The sequence below is a fragment of the Triturus cristatus genome, chromosome 11, assembly GCF_964204655.1.
Source record: "Triturus cristatus chromosome 11, aTriCri1.1, whole genome shotgun sequence".
Taxonomy (NCBI): Eukaryota; Metazoa; Chordata; class Amphibia; order Caudata; family Salamandridae; genus Triturus; species Triturus cristatus.
The window spans coordinates 12343098-12357635 of record NC_140594.1 but is presented as its reverse complement, the minus strand read 5'-3'; positions in this window follow the sequence as shown (position 1 = coordinate 12357635).

Here is a 14538-nt window from a genome sequence, read left to right as displayed (position 1 = left end):
TTTCCAGTGTGATTACAGTGTGTTTGGGGCTAATAATGGAAATATTGTGGCCAGAACCACTGCTTCTGAGAGTGTCTGTCCTGCATGACGGTATCCAGACTGAATCCAGGTGACTGAATTTCATGGATTGGAATGACAGCCCATTTTTGTGTACGCCGCGCCCTTTCCTGCAGAGGTATTCCTTTTGGTTTGAGTGGGGGAATTTCAGTGTGGAAGCAGAAGTGACATGGGGGAGACATCTGCATCTGGGCTGCTCACAACCGAGTGGAGCGGTACTAGCCCTTGGGACACCGCTCTGCCTAACTTGGAAGCAACTCCATCCTGGAGGTGAGTTAGAGTCCCTCCAGCACCTCCTGCTCACCAGCTTCTTTGAGACTAAAATGTACAAAGGGTGCAGCTTGGTTATTGAATTGGAATGAAATAAAATTTTAGGTCCTGAGGGCATCAGTGGCAAACAAGGAACCATCATACAATTGTGGTGTGGTGGGATGTTACAGACATTCACCACTGCCTGGCAATACGGCTTTCCTCACTTGAGCAAAGTGTTCTATCTTGGGCAAATCACGCTCCCCCTGTGCATCTGTCCCCATAGATGCCTCTATGTGAGAACCTCGAACCAAGACCAGTGCACGAAGGTAGATCCAAAGACCAATCCCCAGGACAGGCCCTCAGCCTCGTTTTCATTCAGAGTCATTAGTTATTTACAGGTTTTGTATAGTATGCATTTACCTGTTACGTGTGATGATGCCAACGGATAGAGGTTTGTAGCTGAACAAGCATTGGCATAGCCAATAGGTCTCGCCTTTGGGACCTTATAAGTGTTTAGCCATGCAACAGGTGATGTTGTTGCACCAATGATATTGTGCTGCATAACTGTTATGTTATGTTAATGGCATTTATAGAGCGCGACAAATACCCGGAGGTGTCCTGGCGCTATCTAATTCCTCTGAGACTACTGGGCCGATGAAGAGTGGAAAGGGCGCTCACTCATTGAGAGAAGAGCCACGTCTTTAGTTCTTTACGAAATGACCAAAGATCCGTCATGGACCTGAGATGGAGAGGCAACTCGTTCCATGCTTTTGCTGCACCGTAAATAAAACTTTTGCCCCCCATCGGGCTTTCTTTATATGTGGCACCCGAGCCTGCTTGGCTTCTTTAGACCGCAGGGTTCTTTCCGGGACATACCATCGTAGTCTAAGCTTTAGAAAATCTGGGCCCATGCCGTGTAAACCCTTAAATGCCAGGCAAAGAGCCTTGAAACGTACTCGGCTTTTGACTGGAAGCCAATGCAGAGCTTTCCTCTCATTAGAGACTGAAGAAAATCTTGTAGAGCCTGTGAGCAGTCTAACGGCCGCATTCTGCAATATCTGCAGTTTATTTAACACTCTTTGTTGTGCATTGAGGTAAAGTCCATTGCAATAGTCCAGTCTGGCCTTCACAAGAGCTCTGACCACCGTTTGCCTGCTTTCCCAGGGCAGCGAGGGCAACACTTTCCTCAACATTCTGATGACATACATAGTTTTGGATATTACCGCGTTTACTTGGGGCTCTAAAGTAAGTCTGTCATCAAGTATTATGCCCAAGTTTTTTACCTTTCTGGTTGGAACTGAGAGAGTCCCCATTGAGTCGGGCCACCAGCAGGAAGTCCAGAAATTAGTGCTATTGCCAAATAGTATCACTTCCGTTTTGTCCGAATTCAACTTAAGGCAATTCTTAGCCATCCAACTGCCCACTACTAACATGCACTACCGAAAATGTCCCTCCGTACCAGCCTCTCCACCTGGTGTCAGAGATACCACAATTTGTGTATCATCCGTGTAGGAAGTGAGGCCCAAACCGAAGGCGTCTATAACAGGAGCCAGAGCACTGACATAAATGTTAAAAAGGGTTGGGCTAAGGGATGATCCGTGAGGGACCCCAGAAGGTGATGTAAAAGGTTTGGACTGGAAGTCCCCCAGGGCCACAATTTGTTTTCTGTCCGCCAGGAAGGATCTTAAAAGGTCCCATGCTTTCCTACGAATACCACACGCATTTAGGCGGCTCAGCAGTATCGTGTGGTGAACCGTATCGAAAGCCGCGGACAGATCCAACAAGATCAGTGCCGCCCTCCCTCCCTGATCCGCAGCTTCCTTGATCTCTTCCGTGGCTTTAATAAGTGCAGACTCCGTGCTGTGTCCCGGCCTAAAGCCATATTGAGTGGGGTCAAGCACTTGTGTCTCATCCAGGAAGTGACTAAGTTGTCTATTCATAATTTTCTCGACCAGTTTCGCCGGTAAGGGGAGTCTGGAAATTGGACGAAAACTATTTGGGTCGTTAGCAGGAAGGTTTGGTTTTTTTAAAAGAGGAAAAATGGATGCCAATTTCCACTGCCTGGGGAAATGGCCTGATTCAAACATTGAATTAAATATTACCGTTAAAAGATCCGCTATCGGACCCGGGGCCAGTTACGCCACCTTGGCGGGGCAGGGATCATACGGAGATACAGAATTAACCTCCATGAGGATCTTTTGTGTGTCACAGGGAGATACTGACAAAAATGTATCAAACATCGGCCAATGAGCTAAACGGCAATGATAACTAAACACTTATAAGGTCCCACACGCGTAGCCTTCCCTGGAGATATATATGGAGATCCCATGGATGTATATGTATATGTCACACTCAAAGCTCTCAAGTTGTCCATGTCCATCCAGTGCATGTTTTTTCTCTGGGACTTGTAGCCTTGAATTTATAATTGGGTAAACAGTTCTACAAGTTCCATAATGGAAAGAAAATACCTGGACTGGATGAGATATGCACACACCTGGGAAAGTTATCAGAGTAAGGTGTTTGGTGGATCAATGCAAGTGTTTTTTCAGATTACCCTCAATACCCACATATGTGGCTCAACATCATCGGGGACACCTTAGTCCAGCCAATTTAGACACGGATTTTAGCAACCTTGGCAGGATGAACGCCCGATTTACAAATTATACACTGACCTCTGCAGCAGCCGATCAACCCACTAAGCAGCTTTACGGCTAACAGTGGTTTAATCAAAGCTTTCCTAATGTCACCAATCTCTTTCAAAATGGATAAAACTGAAGGGGTCACATGTAGAGTGTTAGAGGCACCCCACCAGCACCACAGCTGCCAGTGCCCCCGCCCGCATCAAGAGTGAGACCTGTAGCCAGTCCTAGGATTTTAGCCCTCTGCACTTTGTATTCTGGGACTTGTAGTTTGCTTTTCTCATCTTAAACGTGGACCTAAATATCCTAGAATAAACACTACTCCTGCTGGATTTGAAAGCGGGGCTATCTGAAGGTGTCGACGAATACAAGTGACGTGTCCACTGGGCAGCTATGTAGATCTCGGAAACTCCCTGTATCACAGGAAGAAATAGGAGGGGTCGGGGCGCCGTCATCTCGTACTGGATGACACACAGGCCTGGACTGCCATGCCCCGGGTTTGGCCCTACCCTGCTCAGCCGTGTTGATTCCATGTTTCATGGCTGTCAGCTGACCGCGTAGGTCATGGTGGCTGATTGCTTCACGGCGACTGCTTCACTAACAGGGGTGAGAACGAACGGAAGGGCAGGCTTACTCATGCCGCCTTATTTAAATAAATATTTCATTTTTTTAATCTTTTGTAGCAAGTGGTGAAGGATTTCAAAGCTCTATGAAGGCGGTACAGCCACCGGCGTTTTTGCTGGCATAGCTTAGGCATTTTTATTTTATTTACCCTCTATCGCGCTGCGCACATAGGTCGGGGCTGGCTCATCGATCTGCACGCATGTAGCTTCGACACCAGACAAATAGGGTCCCTTTGAGTAACTCCGTCGGGTGAGGTATAGGACGCTTGTAAACTCAATTAAGCCGCGAAAGTGAAAGCGACAAAACCAAGCTTTGAAATGTGACCCAAAACAGATGGCACACTGCGCGCCTCTGCACGTAACTGCAAGGTCTAGGCCATAGGCATCAACATTCTAAGAAAAGGTGGGACAAAAAGCTGCCTTTGGCCAATTGCGTGCGAAAGCTACACGCAAAGTCCAATGAAATGTCACTACTTCAAGCACGAGCTTGCTCGAAGTCCAGAGAAGTCCAGAGCCCTCACTTAAAGTCTTGCAGAGCAGCGCATGCGTGCTGGCTCAGGCTAGACCTAAAAATGACTACCATTGGAAAATCATTTAGCAGAAAAGTGGCACATCTGCAGTGGTTTTGTGGAGTAAGAGTGATCTATTGTGTGCCTAAATGAAACAGAAATTATTGACATAGCTTGAAGCTGACATAAGACGAGGATCTTCCCCCTTAGCGGGTTGTATGGGTCGTAGACATCTTTAGCAAGGAGTGTTAGAAGATCGAAAGTCTCAGAAGGGGGATAGCAAGTAAAGCGTTTTGTAATGAAAGAGTCGCCGTTGCCATATAAGGCTTTGTTTCACACTCAGGGACCCACACGCATGAATCTCTTGGTTCTCAGAAGCCAGTGAAGGCGGGCCAGTTGTTTATTGACATATTCAGGTCTGGGAGTCCACGCAGAAGGTGGGCCGATGCACTTTAACTGTGCTGCAGCTGCTGTTATTACAGCTTTGGAAGACCAGGAAAGCAACCATTGTTGCCTTAGTTGTGTTGTGCACCGGTGATGTTTCGAACACGAGAAAGCTTTGGTCAAATGGTGGAAAAAGAACAGTTCTTCAGAGTGCCTTGAGAGGGAAGAGGAGGTGGAGGTATGTTTACCTATTTGAGGAAACAGAGCCAAGTTTGTGGATAAGTGATGCGGGCTGAGAGCATTCGCCTAAGTCCTCAGGCCACCATTTTGGATGTCCAGATAATAGGGTTACCACCAATAATTAATATTTAACTCTTGCAGGATTTAAGTTTAATCAGTTGCTCAGACATGCTCAGACGTGAGTCCCGTGCACTCCATGCCACTGGAATCAAGCTATCCTGGCTGAAGAGGGGTGAAACCCCGAAACCAGTCCTAGGATGCTTGTTTCTGGTCCAGGGAGGACCTGGCTTGGCAATTCGCGCTGGACTGTTCCCATGAGGCACAGGGTCAAGACTGATTTGCAATCGGCCAGGTCTAAACTGGGGTGGCATGGTGAGCAAAAAACGATGGATTTAGGCCCAGATCTCTGTACTGGAGTGAATGTATGACATTGTTCTACATTCTGTCCATCAACTGTTGTTTTTGGATTTAAGTTTAAGACAGTCTGGACCATGTGGAGAATAATTTGTATGTCATCCATACACAGCGTGAATTTGTAGAAAGTGTTGAGCTTCAGGAGGGGCGCAGTGGCACCCCTCAAGTGCCAGGTCATGGAGTTCACAGAAAAGATGGGAGAGAGACCGCTTGAAAGCAACAGTTCATTAAGGACAGGAGACAATCTAATGCTTGACCACTGAGACCAGTCTGAAGCAGACCAGACGATAAAACAGCATTAAACCAGGCAGCATGAAACATGGCAGCATGAAACAAGGCAGCAATAAACAAGGCAGCAATAAACAAGGCAGCAATAAACAAGGCAGCATTAAACAAGGCAGCATTAAACAAGGCAGCAATAAACAAGGCAGCAATAAACAAGGCAGCATTAAACAAGGCAGCATTAAACAAGGCAGCAATAAACAAGGCAGCAATAAACCTGGCAGCAATAAACAAGGCAGCAATAAACAAGGCAGCATTAAACAAGGCAGCATTAAACAAGGCAGCATTAAACAAGGCAGCATTAAACAAGGCAGCAATAAACAAGGCAGCATTAAACAAGGCAGCAATAAACAAGGCAGCAATAAACAAGGCAGCAATAAACAAGGCAGCATTAAACAAGGCAGCATTAAACAAGGCAGCAATAAACAAGGCATCAATAAACAAGGCAGCATTAAACAAGGCAGCATTAAACAAGGCAGCAATAAACAAGGCAGCAATAAACCTGGCAGCAATAAACAAGGCAGCAATAAACAAGGCAGCATTAAACAAGGCAGCATTAAACAAGGCAGCATTAAACAAGGCAGCATTAAACAAGGCAGCAATAAACAAGGCAGCAATAAACAAGGCAGCATTAAACAAGGCAGCAATAAACAAGGCAGCATTAAACAAGGCAGCATTAAACAAGGCAGCAATAAACCTGGCAGCAATAAACAAGGCAGCAAAAAACAAGGCAGCAAAAAACAAGGCAGCATTCAACAAAGCAGAAATAAACAAGGCAGCATCGGCTGCAGAAGGGTGAAGATGCATCGGGCCACTTACCCACAATAAGCCTGAAGTATACAGAGGGGCAGATTTACAAGCTCCATGCGACACTTTTTATGCCGCTGTTGCGTCACTTTTGTGACGCAGCGGCGGTGCAAACCATGCACCACATTGCGACTTATTTACAACGTGACACATCTAGGCAGATTCGTCACGTTGTAAAGCCCTGCGCCACATGAAACCTGCGTCAGGTTTCATGTGGGTGTTCCGTCGCACTGTGGGTGTTCCGTCAGAGGGAAGCCTCAGAAAAGTGATGCAAGATTTCACTCAGTCACTTTTCCGACACTTCTGCGTCAAAACCTTGCGCCAGCTTGAAGCAGGCGTAAGGCGTGACGCAGCATGTTGTAGATAGGCCGGGTTGGAACAGTGTTGGAACTCCCGCACTGCGCCAACCTTATGCCGGTGGATACTTCACACCTCTGCCCATCCGTGCGCCACGGCGCGCCGCATTATAAATGCGGCATATCCATGGTGGCACACGGGTAGTTTTGCGTGACGCATCTTTCTTGGCGCATCCCTGCTTATTTGCAGGGATGCGCCAGAAGTTGTAAATCTGCCCCAGGGTTGTCTCAGGGCTGATACAGACATAATCTCAGTTCCATGTTAGTTATTTCATAGAAACCTTTAGATTTGATGGCCGGTTTCTCTTTCTGCAAATTTGCCCACACAAGCAGAAGAGAGAGAGAGAGAGAGAGAGAGAGAGAGAGAGAGAGAGAAATTAGAAATGATGCGCTTCTCCACTGAGGGTTTTTCAATAAGGGGGTGATGAGTCCTGTTCCAAGACCCCAGGTCTACTGCTTGATAAAGGAAGCAATTGATCAGGCCCCTGAGAACTAAGCAATAGTAGAGGCCACTGAAAAGAAAACATGAGTTTGGCAGGAATCTGAAGGAGACCCCAGCAGCATGGACTGAGTAGAAGTGAGGATGGTCCTCGGGAGCAGGTGGACAAAAGGTCATCTTGGACGGTTGATTCTTACAAGAAGCTGCTCAGGAGAACCTTGTAGCCCCGACAGAGGTAAACGTCACAGGTGGAGCTCACAGCAGAGTTAGAGAGTTTATTACTAGCAGCCCGTCCTGCGTCGGATCCTCAAACGCGCATCTTTACTTCGCCCAGCGCCACGAGCATGGAACAATGAGTCTGGCTTACTGGCTGGATTTAAGACTGTTTTGGTCCAATCCCTCTGGTTTTCATTGATTGTTCTCCGGTCCAGCCTCCAGTATGGGTTTGGGATGAGAATACCCCGCCGAGCACCAACGCTGAGAGCTCCTAGCGCTCTTGGATATGGATGTCTGACTGCTCTGAGAGGGTGCTAGATTTTGTCCTTCTACAGATTCGATGCCTCACAAGTGGGTCCAATGTTTTGGTGCCTCAGCGGTCTGCATGAGACTGTTCTGGAAAGTCAGGTGGAACTATTGCCAATGGAGTCGATCAATGTGAACCAACTGCTGCAACCACGAAGGTTGCACCACGCACACTACCCTGCTTTGTCTCATAAGACCCCTGAATATTATGGAGTAAATAATCCCATCACCAACTGGGAAAAATGTACTTAAGTTCAACTGTGGGGCATCATGCTTTGACCACACAGTGTGGTACATGCACGACGCAAAGCGCCAAATCATATTCATAAAGCCACGCAAAGCTACGTTGTGTGGCTTTGAATGGCTTCACAAATATAGGGTAATGCAACACAGGGGAAATTGTGTTGCCTTTCCCTGCGTTTGGGTGGCATTCCATGGATGTTGCGGTGTCTGTTCCCACCACCTGTGGTTTTTATGCATTCCCAGATTTACCAGTGCTTGTAAACCTGGGAATGCATCAAAATCTTCACTTCTTCTCTCTTTTCCCCTTTCTGTGTGTGCTGCCTTCTGAAAGAGGAAAACGTCTCTCAGGATGGCTTCCATGCAGCAAGGTTCCCCTTCCTTCCAAATCAATCCTGCCTACAATACAGGCACCTTTGCACCATGGTGCCAGGGGCCCTGCGTTGGTGCTAGGCAGCCAGAACGGCACCAGCTCAGGGGAAAAGGACAGGAATGGATAAATACAGTGCATTCCTCTTCTTTCCCCGTGACGCAGGGCAGAAAGGTAACTTTCTGCCCGTGCCACCATTTCCGTAAATATGCCCCCGTGTCTCTAGTGTAAAAGTGAAAAAAACTGTTCCTGCTTTTCTGAAATAAAATGATGAAGTTTGTACCCTTTCTTCCTTTTCTTTTTTATTGTTTTTTTTGCATCCAGCCAGATTTACCACAGTATTGCCTTGCCCTTGTGTCATGCATGGTGTCACAAGTGCAACGCAATGCTAAAGTCAGATTCACTAGGCAATGCACGGCCACTTCGCATGGCTCTGCTTTGCTTGGTATATCTGCTTGGTATATCTGGAGGGCAGTGCTTCATGGGTGGAGGTGGGTGTTCCGATGCATCCACCTATGGATTTTGCTGCATTCACAGATTTACCACGCCTTGTTAACTTGGGAATGTGTCAGAATGCTGCGCATTTTATTTCTCCTTGTTGTTTCTTCTTGCTAAGTGTCTTGCATTCTGCAGCAACTTAGAAAGAGAAAAGAGCCTCCGAGAATGTTGTTTGTGTGGTTAAATGTCCGTTCGTGAACAAAAAGATCCTGCTTGCAACTCATGCATTCTTGCACCCTGGTGCAAGGTTGCCTGCGCTGGTGCTAGGCAGCAGATTGTGCGCCAGCGCAGGCAGAGCGCAGGAACGTGCAATATATTGGTAAATAGCGCACATTTCTGCCCTCTCCCTTTCAGGCAGTGCAGCAAGGTGCTTTGCTGTGTTGTTTTTGTGTGAATGTTTGATACATCTGGCCCATAATGCTATGCTTGGTTTGGTTCTAATCTACCAATGTGCAAATGAGAATAAGTGTTTCATTTTTGTGCAATATTCTAATGCAGTATTTTACATAAAATTTTATGTGACATTTTCTGCCATGTTTTATTCAATATTGCGTGCAGCAACTTTTATATTAGCATCTTTGTGAGCATTATATGCTTTTCATGCTATTATAGGTGTCTTTTAAATGCATCTATCTCAATTTACAATCCGGGTATGTCATGAACGCTGTCACGGGGTCTGTTTAAATGTCTTCTATTTTCTATTTTTATCACATGCTTGTCTGCAGACTCTTTTATCCCCTTCAATTAGAAAGTGTGACATTTAGATACAAGCACAAGCGTTAGCATCAAGTCTATTTCTACCTGGGCTGATAGACGCGCATTCTTTATGTTATGGTCTCTGCCGTGTTAATATGAAGACTCACGGGGAAGGCTGCATATCTACAGGTGAATTGAGATCATTCCTTTATCACCATACTTATTTTGTAAACTAAAGTTTAGTGGACTTTACTGTCACTAAACTTATAAACAGGAGATAAAATTATCATTAGATACTATAAAAACTGTGGGGCATATTATCAAGCACGGCGTTAAAATTATCACCGCTTTAGCGGCAGAAAACTGCTGCTAAAGTGGCGATAATGGGCTCGATAATATGGCGCAGAGAATTCCCATAGAAGCCCAAGTTGACACCAGAACATGGGCTTCTATGGGAATTCTCAAGGGCATATTATCAAGCCCATTATCGCCGCTTTAGCGGCAGTTTTCTGCTGCTAAAGTGGCGATAATTCTAACACCGTGCTTGATAATATGCCCCTCAGATATCTGCCCATTAATTGGAGAGGCTTTGCGACGGAAGTATGAAGCCAGATGTCGCTATCCCCGGTCCAGGCTTGCTCAGGGGCGTCAAACGTGGAGCAGAGAAGTGTCCTTCAACCAGACTTTGATTATCATTCCCAGGCAGGGGCTGTGATAGAGAACATCTAAACAGCTATTTCTTACTGAGAAAAGGTATGTGGTGCGATCCATTTAAGGACCTCGATTTACAGACTTGCTCTTTTCTGCTTTTGCTAAATGGTAGCATAGCACTTAGAAGCAGCGATGGTGTGCTAGAATGCTGAGAAGGTGTTAAAGATTTTAGTAATGTTTATTTTCTTTTTGCTGGTCTTGCCAGGCGTCGCTGCATCTTGTTCTCATTCTGTGTGGTTACCATTCATATTTTATGCGCTCAACTTGGGTTTTAGAAATAAATATTTGTTATACTTGGCCCTTTCTGCAGGGTCATTCCCAAACTTTTTGCCTTCATCCTCCTATTTTCCTTAATTGATTTTTGCTGACCTTAGGAGTCTGTGCACTTTACCCCACTGCTAACCAGTGGTATAGCGCCTGTGCTCATTCACTGAAGCATGGTAAAATTGGCCTACACCTGATTGGCATATTTAAGTTAGATATAAGTCCCCTGTAACATATTATACCATATAGCTGGGCTGATAAATTAAATGCTACATGAGGCCTGAAGCACGTATTGTGCCACCCATACAAGTATCCCATTAAAACATGTCTCAGTCCTGCTGGCAGCTTCACCTGCTAATTGGACTTGACACTCTAATCTCCTTGCTGAGCCTAAAACTCCCATTTGTATTACATATAAGTCACCCCTAATGTAGGCCCTTGACATCCCTAGAGGGCAGGGTGCATTGTAATTAAAAAGTTGCCTCTAACAGGATAAAATTTGGTCACCTTATTATATTTAATAAGTGCTGACTTTTGATTGGGAGCAAGTAGGAAATTTATGTTTGGTGTTTATGAAAGTGTACTTTAAAGTTAAAGTCAGATTGTAAGTCAAAATTTTGAAAATGTCACATTTAGAAACTTGACATTTTCCTACCCTAATGTTTTGGTTCCTACAGCCAGTTCCTGGGATACATGACTGGGTGTAGTTGAAAGTTGGACTTTGTATATTCCTCGTAGACCGTCACACAATAGAAGGATTAGGTGTGCCCGGCTTGGGCACAGCCCCACTTACAAGTCAATAGGCTATGCCCTTCCATCAAACAAAGAACTTCACACTAGCCCTTTGTAAATGCAGCCAGGCTAGAGCCAGGACAGGGAGGCAGAAAACTCTAAGCACTTCGAAGGGAATCGCTAGAAACTTCTCCTACTTCAAAGAAGGCACAAAGTATAAAAAGAAGATCATGAGACCTACTCCTGGGAACAGATCTGGATTTGAGGAAGACTTAGAAGAAGGACTGCGGTGTTGCTCTGCTGCCGTGCTACTCTGCTGCCATGCTACCTGAGTCAGAAGGACTGGCACTGCATCTCGAACCCTGGACCACCAGAGTGACTCCAAGGGCTGGTTGGCTGGCCTCCTGTTTAGAGCCTTAGGGACAGAAAAGGCTCCAACCATCTTGAACCCTGCATCTGGACTGTGCATGCTGTGAGTCCAGCCCTGCAAGTGGGGCCTCCCCAGTCCTGGTTCTTGGAGGTGGGCCTGAAGGTGCCCTGCCAGCTCAGCGGTGGTCCTAGCAGAACCGATGCATCGCTTGGCAGCTTGGTATTGCAACCAGCACTGTGCAAGGCTTCCCCAACGCAGGACCTTGAGGCTTTTCAGAACAGCTACTGTGAGGCACATCATCCACGTAGGACCTCACATCATAGCCCAGCAGCCACTCTGAACAGCTGCTGTGTGACGCATGCTCGATGCAAGACCTCATCACGCTCCACAACCAAGGTGCTTTGTTCAGCCGGCCTATCTTGGCTCTTGTACCCAGCCTGCATCCCTTTGCATTCGCCTTGAACGTGTGACTTTGTCCAGGACTGCCGGGACCAGGTGGCCACAGTTGCTGCCTTGTGCTGCTAAGCACTATTTACACCTAAACCTATTAAAATGCATATGTCCAGTTGTACTAATTGAAGATTTGTCATTTTGGTGTCAAATAATCTAATACATTTTACGGAATTTTTCTAATTTGGTGTGGGATTTTTCACCCCACTCAACCAACAACCTAATTTCTCACAACACTTTCAAGTTTTATTGTGTGCTTCTCACTGCTATTTTGAGTGTGTTATTTATTTGTGAAAGAGGGTTTGAAAATCCATGGCATCCCAGAATTCCTCTAGAGGGACTAATTGTGACCGGAAACACCCCCCGCACAGTATTTCCAAGTGGGTTCTGTATGGGTCTTAGTCCAATAGAATTTCCAATTCTTGGGGGTGCATTGATGGAAGTTCTTATTAGAAATCTGACCCCTGCAACTCTGAAGTAGAACCCCCAGATTGTAACACTTGAAAACCTTTCTTGAAGAATTGCTGGCAGAAGAGACATGAACTGAGTAGAAATAAGACAACTGCAGTTATTACATCAGTATTGCAATTAAAATGGCCTTAGTTCGGTTATTTAGATTTGGTGGCCAAAGAACAGGTGCAAATATTTTTTAATAGAGGTAGACTTGTCTAAGGGGAACATTATCCAGATGTTAAAGCTGATGGCTGCTGTTTCTCATGTCTGTCCCTTCTGTAGGTAGTTGGAGAGTTCTCAAACAAGAACAAAACTTGTCAAAGTTTCTTAAGTGGGGTGTAAAGTGGGTTTGTGTTCAGGGTAAATTATCGACAAAATGCTTGCGTTATGATCAGTCCAAGTCGGAAGAACAAATATCGATGAGCCCGAAAGATTTAAAAATTAAATGAATAACGCGTCCTGTTAATTGAGTGATGAACCCACTATTTGAGCGTCAGTGGGAGGTTGTCAGATTGTCTGTGTGATGGGAACTCTTAAAGCCTCAAAGGCTGGAGGAGTACAAAAGTCTTCAAGCTGAGGCTGACGTCATTAAATCATGCAGTCATTATGCCTTGGTCTCCTCTGAAGGTGACATACGCAGTTTGTGATAAGGTATAAAAGAGTCATTAGTCTAGTGGACAGTGAGAAACCTCTTATTTCTAAAAAAATAACCCCTCCTGATCTACCGGTTCAGTCAGCAAGAATGATTTTAGAGCTGTCACCAGTGGACATCGCTAGGTGGGGTATAGATTATTCTTTCATTCAGTTTTTATTTAGAAAACTCTGGGGGATGTGTACAAGGAAGTGGCAGGGCGTGGTGTTAGCTTCCTTGGCTTAACGACACGCTTTGCCACTTCTGAAACGCAAGGCTGCACCATCTTTACAAGAATGTGGTGCAGCCTTGCGTTTCCCCCTGCAATGGCGCTAAGTTTAGCAACTCAGTGCTAACTCAGGCCCCCTTTCACCAGAGTGCAAGGGTGTTTGTGTGCAGGGGAGGATTGGTTATGTGTAGGAAGGTGTCACTTCCTGCACCTAAACAATCCTAAAATGCCATTCTGTCACTTTCATCTGTGCTGCTTCATTTTCTTTAAAGGTTTCTTTATGTACAGGAAGGGACACCTTCCTGTACATAAACAAACCATGGCATTTTTCTTTTTCTATGTGTGCTGCACAAGGCATCACGCATGGAAAAAGCAAAAAGGAGGAAAAATATTGCATTTCTCCTTGTTTCACCAACCTATGACTATGGTTTTCCTGGTTTTAATTTTGTCGCTGCCTCCTATGTACGCCACCCTTATACATAGGGGGCAGCGTCAAATACAATGGGTGGAACGCCCACCACAACACCCACTGCACGCCCCTTTAACGCTAACCATTAAGTGGCTTAACACTGCCTTGTAAGTAAGGTGCAGCCCCTATCAACACCACAAAGTTCGTAAAAGTGACGTTGTGGTGGCGATAGGGGCTTGTACATACTCCCCACTATATCTAATTTTTGATGTCGTTATAGTTTCGTGGATAGTTGCAGAATAGTTGACACGTAATGACTGTATGCTGCCTCTATCCCTGAGTGATGGAACAGCTTAATACAAAAGCTTTTTTATCGCTAGATCTTGGTATGATCACACATTAGAGTCTGCAATCCCTCTATTAAAGCCAGGAGTTGTCCTGTCTCAGACAACATGTGACATCCCTAGTCGCTTGTAATAAAGAAATGATGTAGCCGCTCAACTGTAATACATTACTACAGTTGAGTTCTGACCCTACAGAGCCTCGTGCCAGAGCCAGCAGCAGCAGGGAAAGGCAGATGAGGTCACGGAGCATAATTAAAGCAGCTGTTTACAGAAGGAACTATAGCCTATCTTATTCTGCTTTGTTTTTCTAGAACAACAGTAATAAGTGTAAAGAAGATATTTAGGGAAACACGCTTAATTTTACACCCACTAGAGAGTTATAGAAAAAAAGTTAAAATCTCTCTGCATATTTCTGGGCATTCAGAGCCACAGAGGTTTTTTTGTTTTTTAATATGACTTGTACTAAACTGATTGTGGTATCGTGTGCTACAAATATCTACCTGCTTTTTTGTGTGTCTAACTTTGTACTAGGGATTTTTTTGTGTTCCTACTGTTTACAAACATCCCATCTCTTTCATATGAAAGAGCACCAGACCGGGGACATAAGTGGTTGTGAG